This window comes from Argopecten irradians, chromosome 9 (assembly GCF_041381155.1).
Source record: "Argopecten irradians isolate NY chromosome 9, Ai_NY, whole genome shotgun sequence".
In the NCBI taxonomy this organism is placed as follows: Eukaryota; Metazoa; Mollusca; class Bivalvia; order Pectinida; family Pectinidae; genus Argopecten; species Argopecten irradians.
Window position 1 is genome coordinate 26,187,524 of NC_091142.1, and position 13,656 is coordinate 26,201,179.

A 13,656-nucleotide genomic window follows, 5' to 3' on the forward strand; every position below is an offset into this window, starting at 1 on the left:
ACAGCTTTATGATATCATGCACCTACAAGAATAAATAAACAAACCAGGTTTATTATACATGATCGATTTTGAGAAAGCGTTTGACTCTATACAGTGGGATTTCATAGATAAAGCCATGGAAAGTTTTAATTTTGGGGATTCAATTAGAAGATGGTTTAAAGTTTTACATAATAATTCAAAGATGTGTTATAAATAATGAATTTATGTCAGAATTTTCAGTCTTCATCGTGGTTGTCGTCAAGGCGATCCACTCTCTCCTTATATTTTAATTATAGGTGTTGAAATTCTTTCTTTATCTCTTAAAGCAAACCCAGATGTAAAACCACTGAGAATGTTGGGTAAAACGTTTCTTTTAGGCCAGTACGCGGATGACGCTTATATGTTATTAGATGGTTCAAGACAATCTCTATATACCACTGTTGAAATACTAAAGTTATTCTCAATATCATCAGGGTTAAAAATAAATACTATGACATCAAATATCTATTGGCTAGGTAGTAAAAAAATTTCATCAGACAGTATTTTGCCAAGATTTGAATTTGTCTTGGTACACACAAAACTTTAAACAATTAGGAATCACATTCTCATTAAATTTGGATGACATGGAAAGACTTAATTACACAGGCAATTAAGAGACACTGAACGCAATAAAATCTATTATTGTTCCAAAATATGTGTGATGATTGAGAGCCCTCGTGTGTGGGGACATTTGTTTGTAAGGAGGCTAACCCCAGTACCCCAACCCTGACGGTTTTTATTATAGAATAGTCTATCCAATAAAATAATTCCACCTTAAAAAAACCCACATTGATTACCAACTACTTTAAGTTTCTATATGAGAGGTGATAGTCATCATAGAATAAATCTATGTGGTTAAGGAATATCCATAATCATCAAAATTTAACCATTTCTTTGTAAATTATCAGCTTTTATATATCATTACTGTGTTATGTCGTTTCCCGCCACATCTGTCTACTTCTCAACAATGCCAACTAACTAGATCATCTTTGTCTTGTTAAATCACAAATCAAATGAATCCCTTGATGTTTCAATTGTTCACTCTAATTTCTAATTTTTGAATGAAATGTTCTAAAAATGCACATTTGAAAGAAAAAAGGGTCCTCTTGCACATTTTTGTCCTTCATTTTAGAAAAATTTTCGCTGCGCGGCGCGTTTCCTAAAATGTTCAAGCACGTAATGTTCAAATCTTTAATAATGAAAATTCAATACACACGAACTGAAAATGTCCATCAAGGGATTATATTATTTCAAAAAAATTTTCTTAAAAGATTAATTTGTTTATATGTCTTTGCAAGACAATCAATTTATTATTATTTTGAATTATGCAATAATATGCCGATGGTGTGAATCCGGTACATGTATGTTCAGATCGAGCTGGGTTGCATAATGGTATGACGACACTCACAATTATCATTTCTAAATACAGGTAACTTTAAATCGAAAATTACCGTGTTAAGAACGCTTTAAAACCATCAAAATGCATTTAAAACTCATCTTAGGCTAACAAATCATAATATTTTTCTCGGGGGAAACCCCGGAGCCCCAAAACAACAAAATCTCGCGCCTTCGGCGCTCGCAAATTCATCAAAATACATCGTAAAACTCATCTAAGCCATTCTAAATTGTATTTTTTTCCCGGGGAGAACCGAGGACCCCCAAAACAGACCCCCGGACCCCCATTCACCAAATTCTCGCGCCTGCGGCACTCGCAAATGCAACAAAATGCATCGTAAAACTCATCTCCGTCATTCTAAATCGAAACATTTTTCCAGGGACCCAGAACCCCCAACCTTGCACGCTAATTTACGTATTCATTAATTTCTTGTTTAAGAGGCCACTGTCTATAGATGTGTACACGGATTATATGTAATGATATATGAAAAACGTATATCAATTATATATCCTGTGGGTTCGGGACCCGCGAAGGGGGGATGGTGGTGGTTACGAAATATTGAGGACCTTTGCCCCCCATTACGTTTCATATTCCTACGCAACTGGTCAGTTTTTAGGATTGACCGGATGGGAAATAAAGGGCATGATATTTCAGTTTCATGTAGAGGAATGTTGTGAAGAGAGTGTAATCTATTCAATACAACACAACCATTTCAGCTTTGGATAATGTATTCAAAATTGTTCATCATTGCACATTCCTTATAAAGGTTGAATTTTGTATTATATTTTTATAAAGAAAATGCATATGTAACTCGTCACTTGTTTAGATGTTTTCTAAAGTAGGTTTGATCGTATACAGCCTAATCATAAAAATATTAATAATAATTCAATAACAAAAGGAATTTTATTTACTGATGTTCGATTTTAAATTTGCTTTATTAGATAAAATGCTACAAAAATACTTCTTTATTAGAACTTTTGTTATTATGTCTGTGCATGGTATTCGATGCTGGTAGTAATCTTCCTTCACCATCTACTGTGGTTTAGACCCATGCATGTGGTAGTGTTTACAAGCTGAAGCAGAGACTGGTCACTATGCACTATAAGTACCGATCCCGTATCGGCTTAACTGCCAACCACCCGATATAGGTCGTTATGTAATTGCTTACCACCTTGTTGTAAAGACTAAATGATGATTTTTTTCTGACTTTAACAGCTCATGTATGGTCATTAGTGGCAGTATTGTGACAACGTAACGACATGAGTACCAACGATATGATCGGGTGAAGAAAATCAGACATCCATTACAGGGAAACCTGTCAGAACCGTCAATATCACTTTCACAGGTAAGTTATCAAAGAGAGGCAAATAGCTAAGGCACACGTAGCATTAACAACCTTATCCAATCAACCAAATAACTTCCAGGTAAACAAACTTATTTTGTTAATGTTAAAGGATGTTACTGACCGCTGTCCTATTGTTGTCGCGTAATTGTCTTTGATATGATACGACGGGTTTTATATCTTCGAGTCGAAATCATTCAGGCTATTATCGATTAGATCGGCAGCACATAGAGTAGATTAATCAGAAATATAATCTCCATATATCAAATGATGATAGGATATCAAAATCAAGGCTTATTTATATATAATTTAGTTTCATTAGTAACACTCGTTTGCATTGGTTATAAGTTTGAGGTTATTTTCACAGTCTGAAAGAATTGTGCGTCAGCATTACAGCGTCATTCACAAAGAACGTGGATGTACGGGAAAGGGTAGAAGCGGTACAGTCATTGGCCAAACCAAGCGTAATTATCTAACATATCAACTCGTCACAACTGAACTTAGTTGGTTTACCTAAAATACCTAAATGCACGAAAAGCAATTCATAATAAGTACCTCGCTGATGTATTCCAATTAAATTTTAAGCAATATTCTCAATATGTTTTGGCTTTATGAAGTCATATTTAAATGAACGAATATTCCTGTGTTTTTGTTCAAGACTTCACAAACCAAAAAAATATTGAGAATTATGTTTTATGACTTAACACGATACCATACCTTATAGCTGCGAAAGATGAGAAATGGATGAATTATATAAATCTTTCTAGCCGAATCGCGAATTTCAAAAAAGCTTATATTTCATTTTTCTCCTTTTTAATTCAAATCGCAAAAAATGACTTGGGAAATATGATTTTCATTTCTTTCTTACTTAAATATGAAAGTTAGAAAGCTTTGATTTCGGCTTGGTTCGTAATATAGGTTTTAATAGTTATATATTTTGAAGGTTTACTTGCTCCTCACGTTGGATGCATACAAGGACAAATGTAAAGAGCGACATCATTCACACCAAGGCCCATTTTTCAAAAGATGCTAATCACACTTCAATGACAATTTTCAAATCAAAATTTATTGTGGTGATCAAATTTTGCAAAATTTTATCAGAACCTTAAGGACTTCATTTTTTACTTTCTTGCTGATTTTGGTGAAGATATAACCACAAATTTTGCAGTAAATGAGAAATGAAAAAAAAATTCACTTATCATATGACTAAGCTAATCATCTTTTGAACAGAATTGTTTTAGTAGATTGTATACTTCGAGCTGATTTGTCTTAGAACATCAACGACTCTGAGAGTATCTGTCACCGGGAAGTAGGCATTCTAGTGAATACCCCACATAGGTCTAATTGGACCGAAATATAGCATTGACAGAAATTCTGTTGGGATCTTAATTACATTAAGAGTATCAGAGATCGTCTAAATGGGAGAAGTCAAAAACTCTCGAAAAATCCAAATAAGTCAAAAAAAAAAAAAAATCCATACTCATGTATGGTCATTAGTGGCAGTATTGTGACAACGTAACGACATGAGTACCAACGATATGATCGGGTGAAGAAAATCAGACATCCATTACAGGGAAACCTGTCAGAACCGTCAATATCACTTTCACAGGTAAGTTATCAAAGAGAGGCAAATAGCTAAGGCACACGTAGCATTAACAACCTTATCAAATCAACCAAATAACTTCCAGGTAAACAAACTTATTTTGTTAATGTTAAAGGATGTTACTGACCGCTGCCCTATTGTTGTCGCGTAATTGTCTTTGATATGATACGACGGGTTTTATATCTTCGAGTCGAAATCTTTCAGGCTATTATCGGTTAGATCAGCAGCACATATAGTAGATTAATCAGAAATATAATCTCCATATATCAAATGATGATAGGATATCAAAATCAAGGCTTATTTATATATAATTTAGTTTCATTAGTAACACTCGTTTTTCATTGGTTATAAGTTTGAGGTTATTTTCACAGTCTGAAAGAATTGTGCGTCAGCATTACAGCGTCATTCACAAAGAACGTGGATGTACGGGAAAGGGTAGAAGCGGTACAGTCATTGGCCAAACCAAGCGTAACTATCTAACATATCAACTCGTCACAACTGAACTTAGTTGGTTTACCTAAAATACCTAAATGCACGAAAAGCAATTCATAATAAGTACCTCGCTGATGTATTCCAATTAAATTTTAAGCAATATTCTCAATATGTTTTGGCTTTATGAAGTCATATTTAAATGAACGAATATTCCTGTGTTTTTGTTCAAGACTTCACAAACCAAAAAGATATTGAGAATTATGTTTTATGACTTAACACGATACCATACCTTATAGCTGCGAGAGATGAGAAATGGATGAATTATATAAATCTTTCTAGCCGAATCGCGAATTTCAAAAAAGCTTATATTTCATTTTTCTCCTTTTTAATTCAAATCGCAAAAGATGACTTGGGAAATATGATTTTCATTTCTTTCTTACTTATTATGAAAGTTAGAAAGCTTTGATTTCGGCTTGGTTCGTAATATAGGTTTTAATAGTTATATATTTTGAAGGTTTACTTGCTCCTCACGTTGGATGCATACAAGGACAAATGTAAAGAGCGACATCATTCACACCAAGGCCCATTTTTCAAAAGATGTTAATCACACTTTAATGACAATTTTCAAATCAAAATTTATTGTGGTGATCAAATTTTGCAAAATTTTATCAGAACCTTAAGGACTTCATTTTTTACTTTCTTGCTGATTTTGGTGAAGATATAACCACAAATTTTGCAGTAAATGAGAAATGAAAAAAAGATTTCACTTATCATATGACTAAGCTAATCATCTTTTGAACAGAATTGTTTTAGTAGATTGTATACTTCGAGCTGATTTGTCTTAGAACATCAACGACTCTGAGAGTATCTGTCACCGGGAAGTAGGCATTCTAGTGAATACCCCACATAGGTCTTCTTGGACCGAAATATAGCCTTGACAGAAATTCTGTTGGGATCTTAATTACATTAAGAGTATCAGAGATCGTCTAAATGGGAGAAGTCAAAAACTCTCGAAAAATCCAAATAAGTCATTTGCTGAAAACACATTTCCGCTCTCGTGTCTACAAGGATTGTATGATGTTGATACGCTATGTCGACAGCTAATAACACAAGAAATCTGATTCTGATTGGCTGAGATAACGGCTTTGCAGTCTATTAAGAGTACAGACAGATATAAGTGTTATATCTCTCCAAAACATATATGTATTTGGGAGTTTTCCTCCTTTAGAAGATTATCCAATTTCAATTTCGAATAATTTTATTGACAAAATCAAAATTGACAAAAAAGTTTAGAAATCAGGCTCTTTAAACGAACTTCGCAACGACTTTTTTCCAAAGCAAAATTTTACTCATAATAAGCATAATATTTATCAAAAATAAGAAATGTCCTCTAGCATGAGTTATTTATCCTTTCGCACTTTCAATCAAACCCATGCCCTCATTTACACCTGATATTTTGGGATAGCTCAGGGTTCAACGCCTAGCGTCATTTTCTTACCTATAGTGAAGGAATTCAATCGTTTTAACAAACTAGGAAAACGTTACAGATGATTTTTTTGCAAATATTGTGTATCGTATACAATGTAAAAATACAATTATAGCAAATACAATAGAATGCGATACACAGATGGTACGTTGTACTTGTGTGTGTCATACAAATAAATTTGTATGTACCTATACAGGAAAAAGTTTATAAGAAAGGAGCCAGACGACAGATAGCATCAAGAATAAAATAAAACATAGCATTACCAAAACAATTTTTATTCACATATGTTAAAAGTGTGACATCAAAGATTTGCATCCAAACATGAAAAGAGTCTGGTATTCCCTATGTAGACAACACTTTCTGATAATAACATCTGCCGCTGACGTCATCGTTTTACCAAAACAAATCCCCAGGTAACATATAGTGTACTTATTGTTTATGTCACTTTGTGTTTAGATAAACTTTTCATGAATTGTAAAACTGTATTTCTGACCTGCATCAACAGAGGATGTTTAAAAATTTATAACACTTTTCTAAATAAAAAGATAACAAAAGAGGACATTACTTCAGGCTTGCTGGATAAACAAATTCCGCCCACGCTCGGTTCAAGTTATTTGTGCCTTAACTTTGAGAAAATTTTGTTTTTTTTGTCATTTTTTCTTCATTATTCTATTGAAAACCATAAGATTTGATGAATTTATCCATACAAATCATTAAAATTGCTTCAGATAACGTTACCAAAACTAAGATATCGCCGAGCATTCTTTTGAATGTATTTATTTATATCTTCAATTGATTTGAGGGGCTGTTGTGGCCGGGTGTCCCGACATATTACCACAAGCTCCCTCCCCCCCACCCCCCGCACCCCCCCCCCCCTCTCCGGGACATCTAAACCACCCGGCCACCGCGGCCCCTCAAATCAATTGAAGAAACGTTTGAAAAAACATGCGTTAAACGTATGTTTAAAACATGCGTTTTACGTACGTTTTGGCCACCATGCGTAAAACGTACGTTTGAACAAAACATGCGTTAAACGTATGTTTAACATATGTTTTACGTACGTTTGTTTTTCTTCACATGTATAGCGGACGTCTGTTAAAATAACCCTACTAAATACATGTAAAACGTTAGTTTTATCAATGTTATTGAAGACCTGCAGTATTTTTTTTCAAAAATGTTATTCCCATATGCAAAAACATGTTTAATAGCCTCTTTGTTTTGGTTTAATGTTATCTATATATGTCTTCTATCAACTTATAGTGAACCTGATACTAGCCTCATGATAGAACAATGCAGTTTCAATATCGTATGTCTAAAATTATATGCAAAACCGCTAATGTGGATTCAGTCTTTTTAGATTTAATTTTTAACAGTTTTGAAGACTAATGCTCTGAATACCTATGATCAATATCAGCTGACCAGCGCTTCATGATGTACAATATAATAGGTCTACAACTGCTGTTTGATCATCCTCGATACTCCAGGGGTTCCGATCTCTTACGATCTCTACACGTGTAGAGATAGTAAGTGATCGGAACTCCTGGAGTATCGAGGGTGTTTTTTGATCTACGAGATCATGAGTATATGTCATAAAATTGTCATTATATATGTAGCTAAGGGTTATACGTGTAGCTACATTATGCATATGTAAAGGAAAAAAATCATTTAGATGTATTTAGTTTGCAAACTAGAAAATAGATTACTGACTTTTACTTCGGATCTTCATTAGAATTATTCTTGAAATGTTTAAGTCATTTGAGGCATTTGGGGACTTGTACAAGGCTACATCGATGACATAGCTCTATTACCATAAGCGTTACTCCAACAATGTTAGAGGTATAGCACGACGAGACACTTTTTGAACATTACCTCGTGTAGCGAAATAACGTCCGATAAAAAAACACGGCTGACCAGTCAACTCTCATGTTATGGGAGTACATATGCGTCTGCTTCTGGTTTAAAAAATAATAACCTTCCCTACTATATAATAGTGGTAGGTTTATGTATTTTTTTCAAAACCAGAAGCAGACGCCTGTGCTCACTGTGGGTACCCGTCCACGGGATATTGGTATCGACGAGGCGGTGACCTGTCACAGCAAGGGGAAGTTTTGCAATATTTTCACAGTTTTAATGTACATGTAATTAATGTATCTGAAACTATTGTCCAGTTCAAGCTTATTATATATCGAGTACGTATGAGGTCTGTCAGCCATCGCCATATATTTATTTAGGAATGAACAGGAATCCAGGGTCACATGCAGAGGGGTACCGCAGTGAGAAAGGCGGTTCAAAATAAATCACTTATATGGATATTAATTGCTTTCCTGATTACGGAATTAATTTTCTATGGCTAATTCACAACATAAGAAAGCAACTCACTAAAAATCAAGTGTACGGGGGCTTGGATGTTGATTGTACGGCAGCTTGGTTGACGATTGTACGACGAATTGGTTGAGGAATTGAGAAACGTAGCTTTATAAGCCAAATATTCCTTTCTAGATAGCAATATATATAGCGTTCTATACGATTTTGATCAATTCAGGCAAAAACTGTTCTTTTCAATTAATTAATTTTGAGTTTGGGCACCTAAAAGTATTAAAGTATTAAAACATTATCTTTATATAAAATAAATAACTGCAAATGATAAACAATAAATCTGACAAATAAGGATAGGATGCAAAATTAAAACGGAAAATGTAAGAAACGGAATCATATCAGTAAAGGATGACATCTGGACAGTGTGCATTAAATGAAGTTCCGTGCTGTATTCTCGAATTATAGAGTTCATCGGTTTGTCATCAAACACGACCGCATTGCAAAATACATCGTCAATATTTAAATCTGTAATGACGAGTTTTGCAGCTGCTGAGGGTCACAGACTTTCCGTCAAACACCGTACCGTATATATCGTTAAATATTACAATTGACTATGCGAAAATATACTACTCACCTTCATTGTGTTTGGAGCATTGTGGAAAATACCTGACTGGAGTTTTTCTTGTACAAACGCGATGTCAAAACAAAGCTATAACAAATTATATGTATTCGTAGTCATGGTTTACAGTTCAAAAGTAAAATTACTTGAATCTTACCAGATGAAATTATATATCTAATCGAAATCGGCGCTATATGCTTGTCTAATTCAAATACATTCCTTCCTCAAAATGATCCCATCCGTTAAAGAATTTAACAAAATTGCCAGCAAACAAACAAACTGATATTGTATACAGAAACTAAAGACCAGCCAACATCCATCATCTTCGTCTGGTAGGGCTACTATTCCATTGACATCTTAACATGATATCTACGAAGACATAGACGTCGGAAGAAAGCTTTACATCCGTCTTTTGGACGACTAGACACTATCTGTTTTAAATATATTGTGAAGATTGTCATTTTAATGATGCCAAGCCCCCGTACACCATTTTTATCACATAAACCAAGTCCCCGTACACCAGCTTAGCAAGCCCCCGTACAAAAGCTAAATTTTCAGTCTTCTTGTTGAAAAATCCATGGCCACGACAATATGAAATTGATCTAAACATAAACTTCCATTTCATAACCCGTCTTTACAACCCTAAAATGATAACCTGGAACAATCTAATAATTCAATATCACGAACAATAGTTCACAGTCGTTTTCATTGCGGTACCCCCCTACAGGTGACCCTGGATTCCTATCTATTCCTCCATAAATATATGACACTGGGGGTTGACAGATCGCATACGGACGCTATATATACTTAGCTTGAACTGACCAATAGTTTCAGATACATTAAATGCATTAAAACTGTGAAAATATTGCAAAACTTCCCCTTGCTGTGACAGGCCACCGCCTCGTCGATACCAATATCCCGTGTACGGGTACCCACAGTGGTGCTATTACATGTCAGATTCTAACGTTAACAGTTAGCTAATTCTCAGATCCCTGTGGTTTTGCTGACCGCTCCGCTTGACACATCTTTCCTTTTTCCCAATCGATGGATATTCAATAAGGTCATTTTCGTTCATATGTTTGAAAAAAATTATAACATTATTATCACTGAGCCAGAATTTGAAAACAATTGAACATTGGGCACGACTTTTGTAAAGATTTTAGCCTTTATTAAAAAAATGATGAAGTGACGTTAAGGACAAATTGATGAATAGGAAAAATAAAATCATTCCAAGAGTGTGAAAGTTATCAATATGTAGTCACTCGTTTGTAAATACAACATACTATGTATGAAAAGATATCAGTCATTGGACAGGAACCGAAAATACAAATAAAATGGAGTTAAACTTAATTTTCAAAATTACAAATATATGGTGCAACTTCAAAGACCATGTAAATGTACATAAAAAGATAAAAAAGGTGGAGTTTTTAAAAATTATTTTCAATATTTTATCATTAATTAAAATTAGAACCTCCACATTTTCGATTTTGTACCTGAAGAAAAAATACTAATTCATCTGCTCCTGTTTTCGATAGAGAAAAATACCATTGGTCGTCGGTGGAATATCTGAAATATTTACAGTGATATCTAAAGCTTTTTTCTTATTGCCACCACAATCCATCTGCTTGTTTATAGTTCTGCCTGTCCCTGTTCTATTTATGATAGTAATGCTTTTATTAATCGAAAAAACCCCAATGATCTTCACATTATTCGTCTTTGTAAATAAGTCCCACTTGTTGTCGATTTCTGAGAAACACTTGCCAGCACTGTTGTTGATTTCCACCAGAGATGAACCTATGATAGCCACATGCGGTAGGTCATCCAGCGTTTCAGGTGCAGTCGTACTGTCGCGTTTAAGTTATTAGTGTTACAACACTTAGGATGACAGTAGGTTGGTATTAATAAAAATCAATAGAGTGCTATAGTGTCAGCATACATAAGGTTGTGGATCGCTGTTTTACAGAATGTCGTTTCTACGAATATTATAGTTCAAGATCCCGATTGTTTCATTCTTCAACACAATGTTCTTGCCAGTACCGTTACATTGTTGTACGAATTTGAGTAAAAAAAACCCACTTTAATTTATGTTTTATTGCCCCCATAATTAACAATTTTAGTCACATGCAAAAAAACAACTAAATGGTGAAAGTGTATTCTGTTTTAGCATAATACAGAGTTAGCTGCCCTCGCGGGTAGGTATTGGTCGTAACGTCGTTGGTTTGCGACCATAACGTCATACGTTTCGGAGAAAGCGATGTGAATTGTGCCCGCAAAGTAATAATGTCACAATCGATACCTACCCGGAAGGGAGCTAACTCTTTAATATGCAAAGACGGAATTACAAGTGTCTGGTACGCAAAAACCTTGTCATTACATGTGATTTGCAAAGTCATATATGTTGGATGCAGAATAGCGATATAATTGATGATTAAAACACAAGTTTATCTCTTTAAGTAACGGAACTCAGCACCGGGACAATCAGTACATAGCGATCTGCAATTCAATTTTACGCTTGCATAGCTACACGCGAGAAGAAAGGAATGCCTGTAGAATTATAAAGACATTGAATTAGCCAGTGTATGGGGAAAATATATATATATATATATATATATGTTCATTAACAAAATGATGATGTTAAACTGCATTAATAAGTTGTTGCCATAAATGAATCGCGTCTTCCTCGAATCCTATGATCCAATATGTAATTAATAAAGAAATGAGTTATCGGTTCGGGGCGATCAGTGGTCGGAGTGATAAAATAATATCTTATACTGTTCTGTATAGATGACAATATATACGATGTCTTTAATTTCGCTAAATTTTTCGACATTCCTATGAACTTTCTCGCGATATATTTAGAAATCATGGTTTTAAATATAATGCTCGCTGTCGCATAAATGACGTGATTAATTGTTTTAAGGTAGGTCCATACTTTTGAAAATCGCGCCAATTCATATGACGCTATACCGGAAGTTGCGGAGGTTGTTTTGAATTCCAGAATGGTTTCCGATACGCCACGACATCACACTTGGATATTTTTTCAATAGGTGAAAATTGTCTACATATAATATTGAATGTTTAAAATCATTAAATAAATCAAATAAAAGCAGTGAAGTGAAAAATTATATGCTATCTCTGAGGTTTTTGCGGTCCCTGTCGTAAATGGGAATTGATTTTTAAACACCGGAAGTGCCGTTCGTCGCTATAAATCATAAGAGGGGACTCGGCCCGACCGAAATTCCGGAATTCTAAAAAAAATCGCATACGGATTTCCTTTAAACACACAATTTGGAGAAAATCATAAAAACAAACAGACATAAAACCAGATATAATATCACAAAAACATATGAACTGATGTGGAATGTTTTTTGGCGGCATGATTTTCAAAAAATAATCAATTATAACCCATCTTAGCACTGGATGAAATGGGGGTAGGGTTGCGAGTTACAAACTTCAAGCTTACAAAATTGTGAAATTTTGATCGAGGACCTCGTGTTTTTATATATGATATTTGAAAAAGATATTACCTTGGGCATATCACATACAAATATTGTGAAATTGACATGGATTTTCATTTCCTTTTTGGCCTATTCATTGATTTTTTACTGGAGAAAAATATGGCAAAACATTATAATTACGTATAGAAAACGGTCCTGGGAAATAACAAAAATTAGTTAGCATTTGTAAAAATAAAATAGTTTTGTATATTGTTCTATCGTAAGAAAATTAGGACAAAAAATCAACAGGATCGAGACTACAATTCACCCTAATATTACAGAAAACATAATTTTATGAATTTTTCTATTTTCGGTCAGCTAATTTTCAGGGATGGTATATTTCAAGCTCAAATATCTCAAAAAGTAGTTCAGAGAACACCCATTTATCTTTATAGATTTGAAATCTACATGAAAAATGCAAGAAAATAAGACCTGTTAGAAAAAAATGACATGGGTTTTCCCAAAAAGTATGGAGCTACCTTAACGATGTTTAGTGAAAATAATCCCCGCGAATGACTGTTGTCAGCAAAATGTGAACGGGTGGGATATGCTGCTCGGTGTCTTCGGCTGCATGTTTCAGTGATATAGCACTATAAAAAGGGCAACAGTTCCACTGTAAAGGAAGACATAATACGAATATACCGCAGTTTCCCAAAACACGCACTTCATAAACGCAATATACCACATACTTGGGAGGCTGTTAATAGGACGATAATTAATCAATCAACAAAGTAAACCATATGAGGATAATCTAAGATTAGTCCTATAACTGCATACAACGCAATCCAGTCAAAGTTCACATGTTTTGATGACCTGTGTCTGTAAGAAATTATCACAATATTGTCTCAGCCAATCATAAGCGCCGTTGTAAATGACGGCATCATTCTTCTACGTTTTGAGATACTAATGCAATTTGCAAGCCAAAAGAAATGCGTATTACTTTCAGA